The 15,731-nt window shown below is 45.2% G+C and overlaps 1 protein-coding gene across 2 annotated transcripts in view; it reads right to left on the reverse strand.

Moving 5' to 3' along the window:
* RAB3B (RAB3B, member RAS oncogene family) overlaps window positions 1-8,735 on the reverse strand; it is a 53,322-nt gene extending 44,587 nt beyond the window's left edge. Inside the window, exon 1 of one of the 2 annotated variants that reach the window (XM_058808159.1) lies at window positions 8,563-8,735. The gene's annotated coding sequence lies outside the window, so the exon portion shown is untranslated. Of the gene's footprint in view, window positions 1-6,185; window positions 6,224-8,562 lie in introns of those variants that run through there. The other variant, XM_058808160.1, reaches the window with a different exon arrangement.
* Between the last annotated feature and the right edge of the window lie 6,996 nt (window positions 8,736-15,731).

Consider the following 15,731-nt stretch of genomic DNA (forward strand, 5'->3'; position numbering starts at 1 on the left):
AGAGCTGGTGCAGCAGACATTTCGTTCACAGACTGCATTCACAAGGGCAGTTTCTGAAGAAATTTATCAGTAGCTCAATAGTGAACAGCTGCACAGAATGTATTAAAATCTTCCCAAAAGTATTTCTCAGTAGGATACAGCATAATTCTGATAAACTCTCTTCTGAACTTCAGCTGCTCTTCAGTCAGTCTACAGTCCTTTGCAAGCACTCCAGAAAACACAAGCACAAATTTTCTTCTCATTAGTGTATTAGAAAACAGCTCTTCTACCCATGTGTTGTGGTTGATGGCAGGAATTTCTAAAATGAAGAATTCAACATCTGACTAACTTCCATTCAGACACTCAGGCCAATGCACTTACTGCCTCCTTATCCTTAGAAATCTCAGCTGCAAAAATTATGAATCAGGTGATTAGCTGATTTGTACCATCACCACACTGGACGACAGAAAATTTTCCATTTGAGTCATCTATCTTCCCCATACACATCTCATAATCTCTACAAATGAGAGTAATCTCATTTATAATCTCTGCATTGACAATACTTGTGCACTTGCTAAAGAGGAAAAAAATAATTAAAATCTCTACTTCTCCATTCTGCTCACACAGGCTCAAAATAGTGAGAAACTTTCATCATTTGAAGCCTGATCTTTTACAGATTCAGAGGCAGACCTTTAACAAAGGTATTGTACTAATCATACAGGAATCAGAATCTTCTTTGTACCCCTGCCTGCCCAGAACCCATCCACACACTCCAAGGTGAGCCTGTAACTGAAGCACTGCTGCCCCTATTAACCCTCCTAGATTGCTCTAATCAGAATTGTACCTGGCTACAAATGTGACTTTCAGATCTCAGCTGAAAAAGCAATTACAGAATGTGGCCAGCTTGAGCAGCTTTGTTAGAAGCACAACACAGAGAAAAAGATCAAATGATACTTGTCCAGAACGTGGGGCTGTTGTCATAGAAGCACAGCCCTCACTGGCCTCTGTGCTGGCTGAAGATGCTGCAGGTCAGTGTCTTGAATCACCAGAGGCAGACAGAGCACAAAAATTTTAAAGAAAACTCCATCCCCTTGCTTAAATTTCACTTTTCCCTTTCCCCTCTAGTGAATAGAGTGAAACTGAAAGGACTTTCATACTAATTTCTGATTATCCCTCTGATGGCAGATCATTACTGAAGCTGTGCTCTACCAGCACTTGGGCTGGAAGTGTTTGCAGAGCTGCCCCGGAATTTGTGCTTGAATCCCAAAGCCAGGGAACAGCAGACCTTCCTCCTGGTGCTCCTCCCCTCCCTTCCTCTTCCCCACCTGTTGTCTCACTCCTGCTCCAAGCACTGCCCAGTCATGTCAGCCCTGAGGACCCCACAGAGAGGTGGTTCAGAGAACACAGAGATCCCAGTTAAAAAGAAATCCTCCTACAGCTTCTCCTGTTTTGCAGGGCTGCTTGGAAAGTTGGTTCGGTTCCTGATCCCTCACAGCTCAGGGAGCCAAGCAGAGGGGACAGAGCAGTGGCAAGTGGTGGCAGTTGCTATGCTACTGAGAGAAAGGTCCACAAAATCACATCTCCTGCAGCCCTCTGCACCTGGAGGAGATTCTGCAGCACAGGGAAATGGAGACAACACTGAGGTCAGGCAGCTCCTGTGCAAACCACTGCAGGCTCACACAGCCATTGCTCCCAGGGGACTGTCCTCCCTCTTGGTCCAAGGCCATTCATTCAGCTGGCAGTGTAACCCCTGCTCCCTGGGCACACAGCCACAGATGCTCCTTTAGGATGGCTCCAAACAGAGCAGCATCTCTGCTGTTTCACACAAACACACAGCCCAAGAGAGCTCTGTTACAGGAGACCAGGTCAAATACAGCTGCCACACACAGGGCAAAGGAGAGGCTCTCCACTGCTCCATTTTGACTCTCTTGGACTAATCCTCAATAAAATACTTACACAGGAAAGACTTTGCTACAGGACATAAAACCTGTTACACAGGAGAGGGAGAAGCTGCCAGTCAGATTGTCCTTGAGAACACTTCAGCATGAGACCTTGCATCATTTAGTTTTTTGCCTGGGTAGCCCCTATTTTTGTAGCTAAGAGCATACTTATATTGACAATCTTCTTGGGAGCAAGGTCTCAAACACAGCCACTTCCAACTAGTTTTGTGGGAACAGGCAGTTTTGTAGCTCTGAGATACCTTATTATTTCCCTATTGAGGAAAAAGCCTGCAGTGTGAGCTCATCTTTTATTAGACAAAGAAACCACATAAGAGCAGGATGCTGCAAATGCTCTAAAGCAATAAAATCTTAATCAGAGCTTATTAGCCACCAAAGAATATATTCCTGGGTCAAAGTGGCTCTCCTGTCTTTAGCTTCTATTTTGGTCTAATGAATTTTAAAAGAAAAAAAGCCAATTGCCCTAAGACACCTTCATGGGAAACCAGCCTTTGTTGTTTTTAGTGCTCACTGAAATCTGTCACATAGATGGAGCCACTCAGTTGTGCTCAATTTGTGACCAGCATCATGGTGAAGACTCAAACTGGTTTCTAGTGCAACACAAACATCAAAGTGTTCCTGCTCTTAGGAATCACTGGCAGTGGTCACTGTAAGCCCTGCTCTGAAACATTTTTTGCCTACAGCCAACTTCAGGACAAACTTAAAGTGTTGGCTAGAAATTAACTGATATACCTCACCATTTATTTATTGCCAGAAAAAAAGGCTAAGGTTGACTTTTCGTGTTGCCAGCCCTTATGGTTATGGCTACAAACTAATGGAGAGCTGTTCTTCTTTATCCTCTCACAGACAAGAAACAAGAAATCCAACCATTACCATGGAAGGTCACCTGTCTCTTTATTAGCAACCATGTGGGTGTGTTCACTGACATGCTGTTTCCACATCCCATTCTCTCTCACAACAGTGTGAGAAAGAAGTCTGAATTTGGGAAAGAATCTCCTTTTCTGCTCCAGTCATCCCAGCTAACCATGAAACCTGGTCACACTGAAACAACTTCTACTTCAAACTATACCCTAAGACACATTTGCAAATTTAACTTGTTATGAACCTGTGTATTCTCTATATTACAACTTCTGGGCAGTTCTAGCAATAAAAACATCTTTTAATGTGCTTCATTTTTAAAGCCAAAAGTGTAATTTCCTATATTTGTCTTATGCTATTTAAGACCACTAACAATTTAAATGTGACGGTTTAACTGTTTCATCATCATCCAGTAACACACATTTCTTTAATTAGGCAGATGAGAGGATGGGGTGAAACCACTCCTTTTATTTCTACAGTAACCCCTGAGAGTTGCTACTAATGTGCAACATAACTTCTTCTCAAAAGCATTAATACCTTGTGTATTTTTTTCCCAAAAAGTGCATTTAAGTTAAAAATAATCTAGTTCACAAATTACACATCTAAGTCAATTTTCTATTATAAAAACTCACTCCTTTATGTGCTCTGTCATTGGAAAATAAATACTGTTTTCTTTTTCAGAAATGAATTTCCATTTTGAACCAGATTTCTACCAAGCAATGAAATTTTTTAAGAGCCAATGTGTGCTGTCCTAAGGATAAAGCTCATAAAGGAAACAAGGCCGTGACCTTAGAGACTCTTATATAAATGCTGTTCTACATGAGAGAGATTTATCAGAAGCAGAAAACAGAGCATGAGCAATAAACAAGTGCTAATAAACATTGCAAGCAAGCGATAGTTACCAATTTAGATCTATAATCCATGAGAGAGATGAAGGCTTTGCTGTGAGTATATGAATCAAGAGAGTGGTCACACTGTTGAACCTGCGATGTAGAAGCAAAGGATTACAATGATTATGGTAAAGATGAATAATTAGAATATTAGGTAAGGGAATAATGGGGTTAGGCTGGGAACAAAGTGTTGTGCAAGGTTTGAGCTTCCTCCACTGAAGGTAATGAGGAAAGTCCTGCAGTGTACAAAGAGAACAGAAACAGGGCTTGAGTTAGTAACAGATATTAAGATAACAGCAAACATTCGAAGCCAGCAGTTTAAAGTTTATTAAAGGGAGATTATCTTTACTAATCTAAAATTAAAGTTCCGGATAAATCTCACAAGTGGACAGAAAACCTTGGATAGGAATCATTGCACATTTCCTGAAGAAAGGCAGCAAAGCAAACAGAACCAAGAAGCACCTGAAATCTCTCTGTACACAAGGGTGTTTTGCACAAAGCCTGGATCAAAGTCTACCATGCTGCAAAGACAACTGCAATAGGACATCTGCAACTTAGATGTCACCTACACAAAAATATCTGCTTCAAAGTAATAATTATTCCAGATTTAGAGCAGAAAAACATAACAGAACATAGCTCTCTTTTTCATGGCTAATACAATGTAAAGGCCAAGTTTGTGTCTGGTGCATTTTCTCTCCAGTAAGCCAAGGTACAGCACCATTTGTCATCCTGACTGACATTATCTTGCCTTGTGGAGCCTGCCACAGCACCTGGGCACACTCAGACCTTACGTAAGTAACAGGCTGCAGCCACCCACTCCAGGCCGGAATTTGGATCAAACACAAATCCCTCCTCAGGATCCACACAATTGACAATCACCTCGCTTGGCAGCACCACAGCAGCTTGCTCTTGCTCAAAGTATTGCACATTTTTCAGTTACATTTCCTCCTGCTCTCACAGCCCTGCCCTCTGCAACAGCTGCTCCCTGTGACAGCCTCTGGCTCACTCTTCAGTACTGCCCAGAACTCGACTTTGGGGTGTCATCTAAATGCCACTCAACTGACAGATCTAGAACAAAAACAATTCAACTCTCTACACAGAAAGTCTATGTTTATTATCTTAAAAATGTGAGCTCTTCATCTTGAGTGCTTCAGCTTTAATAGAATTCATTTATAAGTGAGTCCAGAAGTCTTTACAAGAAGATGCTTGTAGTGCATTTGTTCTGGAACTTACGTGCTACAAAAAAGTTCAATATATGCATAACAACTAAAGGATGAAAACCTGTAAGCAATGTCAGTGGTTATTTTCATTCCCATTTAGATTTGGGAACACAGGCTTTAAAAACAGCTTTTAAAAGATTTTTTAAGAACTTGCTGGGTGTGGAACACGAGTCAAGAACCAGCAGGTACCACTTTTTTGCCATCTAACTTTACAATGACATTTGGTTTGACTGTTAAAAAGATTTACTTGAGTCAAACATCAAGCCATGCCTCTCCCATTTCCTGCACAACATTCAACATCCTCAAAGCCCATTTTAGAGCCAGAATAAAATTCTCAGGAAGGAGGAATTAGTCCTTTTAGTATTGCAACAAAAACAAACAAAAAAAAATAAAGATATATTAGTTTCCACTTTTGTACTTTCTTCTATGAATGTTGTTTGCCACTCTCTTACTATCACATGGTTCCATTCCTGTTGGCAAGCACACTACTCCAGAAAATGCACAGAAAAATATGTAATAGTAAAAAAATCTGAACCCAGCTCAGCTCTCTCCCAGAGGATGCAGGGAAGAGGAGATTTTTATCTTTCCTATGCCCTAAAGAGGGGACGCAGAGATTTCCACAACTCCCTGAATATTCTGTTGAATTTAGGAATCCTGGAGCCAGCCAATTTCTAGTGCTACAGAACTGCAAGCTGAGGCTGCCCCGAATCCAGCCCTGTCCCAGAGACCAGTGCACACTGATGAGGCCGAGGGCTGTTACAAAATTCACCCTCCTCAAAGCCCTTCCTTCCTGTCACAAACACTGCAGCGACGGCCGAGACAGCAGAAACCCGGAATTCAGCCCCTCCTCGTGGGATCTCCAGCCCTGCAGCTCTGCCTCTCTTTCTCAGGAAGGAACTGGCGATGGTGGAGCACTTCCTCACACCTCACTGCTGAACACACTGAGGGAGCAGTGACACGAAAGCACACAGAGCAACACACGAGATGAATCTGTGAGTGAGTCCCTGCTGATCCTTGCCCAGCTGGAAGGCAGGGCACAGCTATGTTCTGGAGGGATACAGCTCTCCATGGAGAAAGCCATGACCATGCTTCCACTGTGGTGGAAGATAAGGGAAGTTCAGGCATATGGTAGCACTCACCCTATCTGGAGCTAGAGTGAGGCCATAAGCAGGTTCAGGCAGACACCCTTCCATCAACGAGCAGGACACAGTTACAGACTTTTCTGCACCACTGGGTCTAAAACCTTTCATTTTTAGGTAAAAACAAGCTGCTGTCCTCACCGAATCAAGTGACCAGAGGCTGGAATTGTCTTGTAGAAACCACCTGCAAACCAGAATCACACAGAGACAGGGCCAGCTTAGGATGCCTCTGCAGTGCAGAAGTCTAATTTGCTGCCTCTTAATGCTCCTCTTCCAAGCAGAAAATCTGTGATGAATAAGTTAATTCATTTCTCTATGCTATGATGTTCTCCCATGCTGCAAAGTAAGCCACCTGCTAACTGGGATTAGAACAAGCACCCTCACACTTCCCATTTTTTAATGAGCTAATACTCCCAAACATAAATCTTATTGCTTATTTCGAATATCAAACACTACTGCACTAAGCTAAGCACACATTTCCAGGGGCACACTAAATACGCAGAACCTGAAGCACAAGATACATTTTTACCGCAAAAAGCATACCTGAAATTACCAGTTCAGGACATTTCTCAGCGTTGAGAACTGCCTCAAAAAAACCCTACTTCTTCAGCCAAACCAGTAACAAAAAATACTGGGGGGCAATGTGGACATGAGAGCCCTTCCCTGGAACTACAATCAGGCAGCATGATGCAAGACCCTGAACTGTGATGCTGTGACCTGCACATTTTAATCTGGAGCTGCATGAAAACATATGAGAATGAAGGTAGGAAAAACCACCTCTGAACTACGCAGCAAACATGACTACTACACAGCAACCATCACGTTAACAAATACTAAATGCATTGCTTTGCTGCACACAAGAACTACTGCTAGTAAAACATAAAGCTGATAAGTCTTCTCACATTGTCACCTGAAAATATATTGGGTCTGCAAAGAGGGCATCATGATTTTGTCAAAATTGCAAAGGAATCTTGATTTTAATTCAGTTTATTTGTCTCTCTTCTGACTTACACTATGAATTGTTCTGATAAAACCGTCCTGAAGGCAGCGAAGTCCCAGTAAATGCATATACAACCACCTCCAGGATAGTAAGCACAAATAACAGGAAATAAAAGCCTTTTAGTTACACACTTCCATACAGAAGTGTATGGATTCAATTTTGTACCCTCTATAACCCAATACCAGTGCTCCCATGATCTGAGTACAGTTACAAACACACAGATCAAAATTATATTTCCAGCGACATTTTTACCTTTGGAGGGGGAAAAACAATACGTTCACAAGAGAACGTTATTTGAACCCAGAGCTAATCCAGGCAACTCTTAAGCCCTGCAAACTATTATTTGCACAACTGAGAGTGCAGCACTGGGTGAGGAATAAGTGATGAGAAGCAAAACAGGAGAAGTCAAAACCAGATTTGCCACCAAAGAATTTCACAGAACCATGTTCAGAGACGACGGTCATGTTGTCTCAGGACATGGGAAAATCCACGTTAAAATTAGTCTCCCTCGGTTTGTTTTTTTTTTTTTTTTCCTTTTTTGACAAGTTGCACTTAGGTCCGATCAACCTGATGCACTGCACAAGCCCACAAGCTTGTAAGAAGGAAAGGACAGCGTGGAGACAGAGCCTTGGGAGGCAGGGGAGGTGGGGCCGCCGGTGCCGGTGCTGGCGATGCCGCTGCGGTGCCCCCGGCCGCCGTCACCGCGCACACCAGCGGCACTGCCGGGCGGCGGGCAAGAAACAAAACAGCGGGGAAACCAACGCGTCGTCCCAGAATGCGGGGCAAAAAGAAAAATAAAATACCACATGCGTTTTGCACAGCATAAACTGGACAAACTAGAGAGTTTGTACTTTTTATGAACTGAATTAGAAGGTGGATCCGTTCGGTTTGGTGCGGTGGGCGCGCTGCCCGGGGCTATACGGGCAGGGTGGGCGCGGGCAAGTCCGCTCCGCCGGCTCGGGCGGGCTGTGAGGCAGCAGCGGGTCCGTGCCCTGCCCGAGCAGCCACGACGACAGCAGCGCCGCGATTCCGGCAGTGCTCCATTCCCAGCACTTCGGTTGTTGTCACCTGTTCCCTGTTCCCTCTCCCCGAGCAGGGCACGGCCCAGAGTGACGGGAACGGGCGGGTTACGCACCAGCTGGGGAACAGCCGGGAAGGCCCCGCTCTCCGCTCTCCCCCCTCCCGCGAGGCTGAGGGTATTTTACTGATAAGGCAATATTATATCGCCTCTCGTTGCTGGGATATGTTTATTTTAGAGATGGAACTGCTGTTGCCCTCTCCGCCCCGCCGCTCCCGAGGGCTGCCCGTTACACCACACCTCGGGGCACGGAGCTCACCCGCCGGGCACCTCCTGCTTGCCGTCCCGCGGAGCCCGGGACGAGGAGGGCAGGAGAAGTTTGTGGGTCCCGGTTGGGGACATGAGGTGCCGAACACCGCCAGCCCCTTCCCCGCCACCTTCGAGGGGAAGCAGCCCCGACGGCGCGGGAGGAGCTCCCTCAGAGAAGCCGCGGCTCTTACCTGCGGCGGAGGAGCGGCGGCGTTGAGCCGAGCCGAGCCGAGCCGAGCCGGGACGAGCCGAAGCAAACCGAGCCAAACCGAGCCGAGCAGAGCCGAACTGAACTGAAGCGAGCTGAGGCGAGCGGTCCCGCGGCCGCTGCTCGCGTGGCGGGAGCCGCCCCCCCGCCGGTACCTGGGGCGGCCCCGGGGGCGGAGCGCGGCGGGGCGGGGCGGGGCGGGGGCCCGCGGGGAGCGCGGGAATGGCAATCGCCTCAGGAGCCCCCGCGGGCTCGGCAAACGTCCCGGGTACGAGCCGAACTTGCAGTTCTTACCGCGCTTTCCGCACGGGCTGGGATTGTCATCAGTAACACTGTTAACTCTGAAGCCTAGTGATGGCCGATGTGACACCAGGCGCTACATTCCTCCTGGTGAGGAGACAGAAATTGAGGCAGGGGCTGCGATCTAAGTCGTTCATATGAAAGAGCGCTGATGAAGAGATTGTGGTGGACCCTCTTAGCTTTAAAACCTTTTAGACCTCAGAGAGACTTGACTGTGGTCTGTTCCTCTCCAGGAAACCAAAACAGCCTTTGAACATGATGCCCTGGACAGAATGAACAAAATATTGGGTTTTTAAAAACATATTAAACATTATGTGTGACATAACTAAGAAGGTGCTTCCCTAACAATCGGCACAGATGGCGGGATTTAAGCAAGTGCCTCAGCACAAACACAAGGTCTTGTTGGGCCCCAGGAGAGGGCTCCTTGTGAGGGGAGGCAGAGCAGGAGGTGCTCAAAGGTACTGGATTTGCAGGGTTTCTGCCTTCAGGCAGTACCTCTGAACTCAAACTCCTAAAACTTGGGGGTGCAGATGTCTTTTCACCCTGCTATGTCCTCCAGAGCACTGCTGCTTTCTTCTCAGTCTCATTGTGCCTTTTGTTTGATGTGCAGCACTTGCACTCGGCTCAGACACTGCCCACACAGCACAGGAACAAATTTGTCCCCTTGTAAAAGCTTTTTGCACATCTGGTGATCTTCAGCATCTGATCCTCAGCTCTGATCCTCAGACTGGCTCATAGGTCAACCAGCCCTTGCAGCAGCTTGAGCTTTATAACAGTTCAGTCACTTTAGAGGAATCTGACAATTGATTTATTGCTACCTTTTGTCCAGGGCAGTTGACTAGTTACCAGCGTCATGGGAGTGTAGAAAGCCAGGGAGCACAGTAGTACTGTATGACTAGCATATAGCTAAGGTGAACATTTTAGGAACAATCACAGGAGATATGCTGAGCAGCCTTAAGGAGCACCTCTTCTCTCTGCAGATCAGATTTCATACAGCTTCTCCATTTTACTCAAGTCAGAGCTATCTGCCAGTTGGCCCAGGGGACAATACTGCCCAACATCAGAGTAATATTCTACCCTTTTCTAGAATGAAAATGTGTATTTGCCATCAAAACCCCAGCTAAAATTACTGTTATATAAACCAGACCCTGATTTAAGCTTTAAGCAAAATAACAGCTTTGTGTAGGCAACTAGAAATAATCAACAGCGTAACCAAATCCCAAACTCATTACAACAAGTATTTCAAAGACAACCTAGCAGGCTTGACACCTAAAAAAATCTTTCCTGCTCCTTGCAATCCTCTTGTTGCTCTGGGGTGATTGATCTCTGCCAAAACCTGACTTCTCATCAGCCCAGCATGGGTAGAGCTCTTCTCTCAGTCTGCTGACTGATGCTCAGTCTAGAAAACCATTGTGATCCCACAGCCCTATAAAGCACCAACACAGAGTGGAAATGGTCATGGGCAGACACCTGCACCTTTGATGCAAAGGACACACCATGGCCAAGGCTCACTTGGGCATCTGGCAGTGATCACCTGATTTGACACCCCAAAAACACAGGCACAAGTGCAGAGCCACTGTTCAATCATAATTTCCAAAGGCTTTTTTAGATTTCATGCCACTCCTGAAATGCCAGTGTTTACCTACAAGCCCTTTCTTAGTCAGTGGTGCCAAAAGAAGGCACCCAGGTAATTAGGAGACAGGAGAATATATAGTGATTTTTGCTGTCTATCACCTTGTTTAGACATGGTTCTATAATTTATGGAGTGAATAATTTTTGCTCTCCTAGTGCACTTCCCTGCCAGGTTTTAATGTTGTGTGGTCATGAATTGCTGATACCACTTCCAGTGGGGGAGGTCTTTGTTATTTTAGATTTATAGATGGGAAATAAGGAAACAGGAAAGAACTCCCACAAGTGCACGGAGGTGGTAGAGCAGATGCTGTGCTTTATCTTGCTTTCTGACATGTGGATCTATCTCACTCTCTCCCAGCAGTCAGGAGAGCACATTTATCAAGCACAACATACATACTCCACTGCTCTCTCAACATTTTAAATTCAAAACACTCCATCCTCTCACAGTGCAATTGATCTGAAGAAACAAATTTAATCTTTTCTAAAAAGGGAGTTTTAAAAAATTAATGTATCAATTTATGGATTGATTTATTAAAGCAAGAGCAGCACCAAAACAGTTAAATCAGCTGTTGTCAGGGGAGCCAGGTAAAAACAGGACACCCACAAACAAAATCCTCCTTGTTTGGATAGGCAGCACTCACCCAGGTTCTTCTCCACTTCAGTGTGGAATAAAGAGCATGTAAGGCCCATGCTGTGTCCCCAGGATGTGTGCAAATTTCATTCCCTTTAACAGGGCTAATGGATCCAAATCCTCACAAATGGCTCTTTGAACACTGTTCATAATATCAGAAACAGCACAATAAAGTGACATCCAAATTTGACTGTGCTGCCAGTGCAGCTTATTTCATGCACAGCATGTCATGTTGTGACCTGAAGCACTCTCAAAAAGCAGAGAGCACATCTGCAGTTCTTATCAATTAATATTTCTGCAGCACATCTACCTATTTCATGCTGTGCATGTGCAAAATGGTCCCAAAATGAGTGTACACTAGCAAATAAACTCTAATCAGCAGCCAGTTACCTACAGCCTTAGCCAAACTCAATCCACAGACTGCTGCCCCTTCAGTTCTGCTCCAGTTCCTCCTTTGCCCTGGCTTGCAGTGGTAACAATGGGATCATGAGCTTTTGAGAGGGTGCAAACTCTAGGAACTCCCCACATCACAACAGAGACAAGGGAATGGAGGAGGAGATTCCTGTGTTGGCTGGAGGAGATTCCAGTGTTGGCTGGAGGCAAACAGAGCACGGGAGCAGCACCCACCCATTTGAGATCCCATGGGCAGGCTGTACCTGCCTGCTCCCCCCTCCCTGCCTGTCCCACATCCTGGCTGCTCCCTGCACTTTTCCTGATGCTGTGCCCCGTGCTGGGATGAGAGCCAGCACGGGTGGTGTGTGACAGCCTCTCTCACTGCTCTGAGTCAGAAGCAGGAATGCTGCAAGCACAGGTCAGCCAGTCCCTGCTTCCAGCACAGTTGTGAGCAGAGCAGTTTGGGGTCTCTTTTTTTTTTTTTTTTTTTTGTCCATAATCAAAGGAACTTACTGCAGATTTCACCATCACAAAATGGTGCCATGACATTTTTCACAGCTTGGAGAGGGTCACTCAAGCTTTGGTCATTGTTGCCACTCCCTGTGACAGGTCACAGGGGCTGGCTGGCACTTGTCACCGAAGATTCCTCCTCCTTGGATGGTGCTGACGTGGTGGCACCAGATTGGTGCTGCAGTGGCAGGAGTGGTGCTCCCTGGACAATGGCAGGCCTGGGAACTGTGCACAGCCACACCTTGCTCTAGACAAACCTTGAGGGGAAAAGCAAACTGAGATTATTTGACTAACTGCTTAACAAATCAGCACCTGTTTCTTCAAGGAGGGAAGGGGGAATGGGTTAATATGCCAAATAGTTTAGAGACAAAGTGACTTTTAACATTTAGACAGACCTTGATTATTGTTTCCTGGTTTCCTCCAGGCAGCAACCTTCCCTCTCCAGCCAGTGCCAAAGACAACTTACACAGCTGTCTGGGAAGGGGATGCAACCTTTTAGAGAAACCCCATTTTTGGCTTTGCTGTCTGTGAAATGAGCATGGATTTGCAGTGACTTCCCCTTTTCATCCCACTCTCTGGAGAGAGCTCTGCTCAGAGTAATTCCATCTTTATTGCTTTCTGAATCTCTATCCTCAGGCCTCAAGTTTGGAGCCACCTGTAGCGACGGTTGTCAAGGAGTAGCCCTGGAGTGTTCTCCTGGCTGGGCAAACCCAAGCAGGCACAATACCAGGTCAGCTGCAAATAAATATCACAGCATAACATAAATGCAAATACCTCTCCTCTTAACAAAAGTTAAGAGAAGTTTCATTACCTCCAATATGACCTCATATTCATCGGGGTTTAATAATATTTCACTTCAGAGCTATTTATTACAGGAGCTCTAAACGAGCTCTGCGTGAATGAAGCTCATTAGCAGTTTGATACAGGCTAGACACGGTGGCAGGCAGACAGCCACGGGGACAAAAGTGTGTTTGAAGTAGATGACTCCCAAACTCAGCATGCCAGGATGACAGATGAGACACTCTGGCCGTGCAGGCTTTCTTGGTTGTTGCAGTTTTGTTCCCTGCTGCTCAACATGGCAAAGGAGAGGTTTCCCAAGTCTCCAGCTGAAACTTCCTTTAAAGCCTGTCCAGCCTCAGGTGCACAAAGCAACCTCTGCTCCCAGGCAGCCAGATGGGAGCTGCAATCCAGGCACTCCCTAATTAACTTTGGGATGTTTTTCCTCTGTAGGTTGTTTCTGGAAGAAAGAGAACTGACAGCATGTTTATTTACAAGAGATTAATTCAGCCTGGCAATTTGCTGGGTCTGTACTAAGAATTTTGAAGTGTCTTGGGGTTTTTTATCACCACAGAAGGAGGAAAAGCTGAGAATCCAAGGGGATTTCTAAATGCATCTGAAGAACTGATCATGTAAGTTACTGCAAGTCACACACAGATGGGCAGCACAAGAAACAAAGCTGATGGGGGCAAACTAAGCTGAGGTCTTGGTTTCTGAGCAGTGCTGCAGTGTCATTAACTTCAAACACAGCTACAGGAAACACTGACCTGCAAGCCTCTGAAGCTCTGGGGACTTGTTTGTGTATAAACTCACACAACATACAAAAAGCAATTGCTGGGTGGATCCCTCTGCACAGAAGACAGTGCCAACCATCTGTACCATCTTATCAAGATCATGAAGAAGCAGGATGTAAAGGAGATAGTAACAAAAATATCCAGGTATAAAACTAACAGGTAGAAAAGAGAAAAATACTTAAGTGACTTAACATCAAAAGTAGGTTTGCCCTGTAATCCAGAGATGTGAAAATAGCTTTTACACAAGGTAACCAGCTGTCCCTAGAAATCAAACTGTGAAAGCACATTAATCATATTCTGCTGATACCCCAGCTAGACACCAAGCAGGGCAGCAAGAGCCAAGCTCCATCCTGCTACAGGGGACAAAAGTGTGCTCTAGAAAAGAGCAAATGGAAGAGAGGATGGGGAAGCTGTACCAGCTCACCCTTTCTGAACATACAGGGGGTAGAAAGGATTGCAGAGAAAGGAGGCAGCTGAAGAACAAAGGAAAAGGGTCATGAAATAAGTTCTTCCTTCCAAAGTACCAAGTCTGGAAGGCATGAAGTGCTAAGGAGAGGAGCTGTGTCAGAGAAGATGTGAAGGAGGATAATTTTGAATCAGGGTGGTCTTAAATGTAAAGAATGAAGCACACTGCTCCTCCCTGTCACTGAAGGGAGATGTCTGTGGATGAAGAACTTTCTAAAAATTACTTTGAGGCCACATTGCTTCAGGCATCAGAGCATTTTGCAAAGAAAGAAACACTTCATGCACATCATCCCCCAGGCTGCAGCTTCACTGAGAGATAAGAGCAGGGCAGAGCTGCTGCAAAGTCATGCATGGAAACTCACTGAGGTGCACCCTGCTAATTTGCATCAGAGATTGCTTTTTAATTATGATTTGTTGAATCCTTTCCCAGATGAACACGCAGAGTCCTCCCCCTGCTGGCAAGTAAAAAAGCCATAGCAATGATTTTTTAGTTATGTCAATCTAAAGCTCTAAATAAAATGAGCATCAGATAGGATCTATTATTTATTTGCTCAATGGATAGAGCTGGGGAAAAAAAGGAAATATTTTGCACAACACAAATCCTTTTTTAAGGCTTATATAGATTTACTTTGAGGTTGATATGACTTGAGAGTAGCAGCTGAGTTCAATTCCATTGCTAATTTACTAGACAATTTGCAAGAGAAGCAGAGGATAAAGCCTGTAGAGTAACTATTAGCAGCTGAGCAGGGTAATTGCAATGTGCAATAATTCCATTAATTCCACTGAGTCCTTGTCTTTTAGTACCCAGTTAAGTTTTAGTGCCTAAAATTTCTTAGTCTGGTCTGGAAAGTAGAATTCCTAATGCTGCTGAACAGTAAAAATTGATTCAGTAGACAAGTTGGGTTCATTGTATAAACAATTTTCCCCACTTAATGTCCTCAGATGGCTCCTCAATAAGTATCTGTAGAAAATTATCTCTTTGTTTGTTATGGGAAGCTATGGCAAGTGTCTTTTGGACAGGAATTTTTGCTTGAGGTGACTAATTTGGTGGCTGAGAGGAGAGCAGTAGGTGGTGTTTATTTTGGCTTTACTATGGCTTTCAACACTGTCTCCCAAAGCATCCCCATAGACAAACAGAAGAAGTACAACCCAAATAAAGGGCAGTGAAATGGATGGAAATCTGGCAGAACAGCTGGCCTGAAGGGGGCTCAGCATACGTGGAGTACCCTTGGTTGATACTTTTTAACACCCAGCTCTGAGCAAACTGGCAGATGATATAAAGCTGGGGAGAGGGGCTGATATCCATGTAACAGTGGTTGTGCTGCCATTGAGGACCTGAAGAGGCTGGAGAAATGGGCACAGAGGGTTGTCAGGAGTTCAAGAAAGGGAAATCCAAAGCCCTTCAACTGGAAACAAGAAAGTCTGGAAATCTGTTTTGCTGCACAGGAGAATATGGGAATCCAGGTGGAGAACAAGCTGATCATGGGCCAGCAATGCACTCACGTGACAAAGAAGCCCACAGCAAGCTGGGCTGCATTAGAAAAAGTGTCCCCAGCAGGTCAAGAGGGGTGATTTTACTCCCTGCTATTCTTCACTTCAATTCCAGTAAAGAAATGCATTGCCTTCAACAGTGGGGGTAGAGTAAGAATG

Source organism: Ammospiza caudacuta, chromosome 7 (genome assembly GCF_027887145.1).
Source record: "Ammospiza caudacuta isolate bAmmCau1 chromosome 7, bAmmCau1.pri, whole genome shotgun sequence".
Classification (NCBI taxonomy): domain Eukaryota; kingdom Metazoa; phylum Chordata; class Aves; order Passeriformes; family Passerellidae; genus Ammospiza; species Ammospiza caudacuta.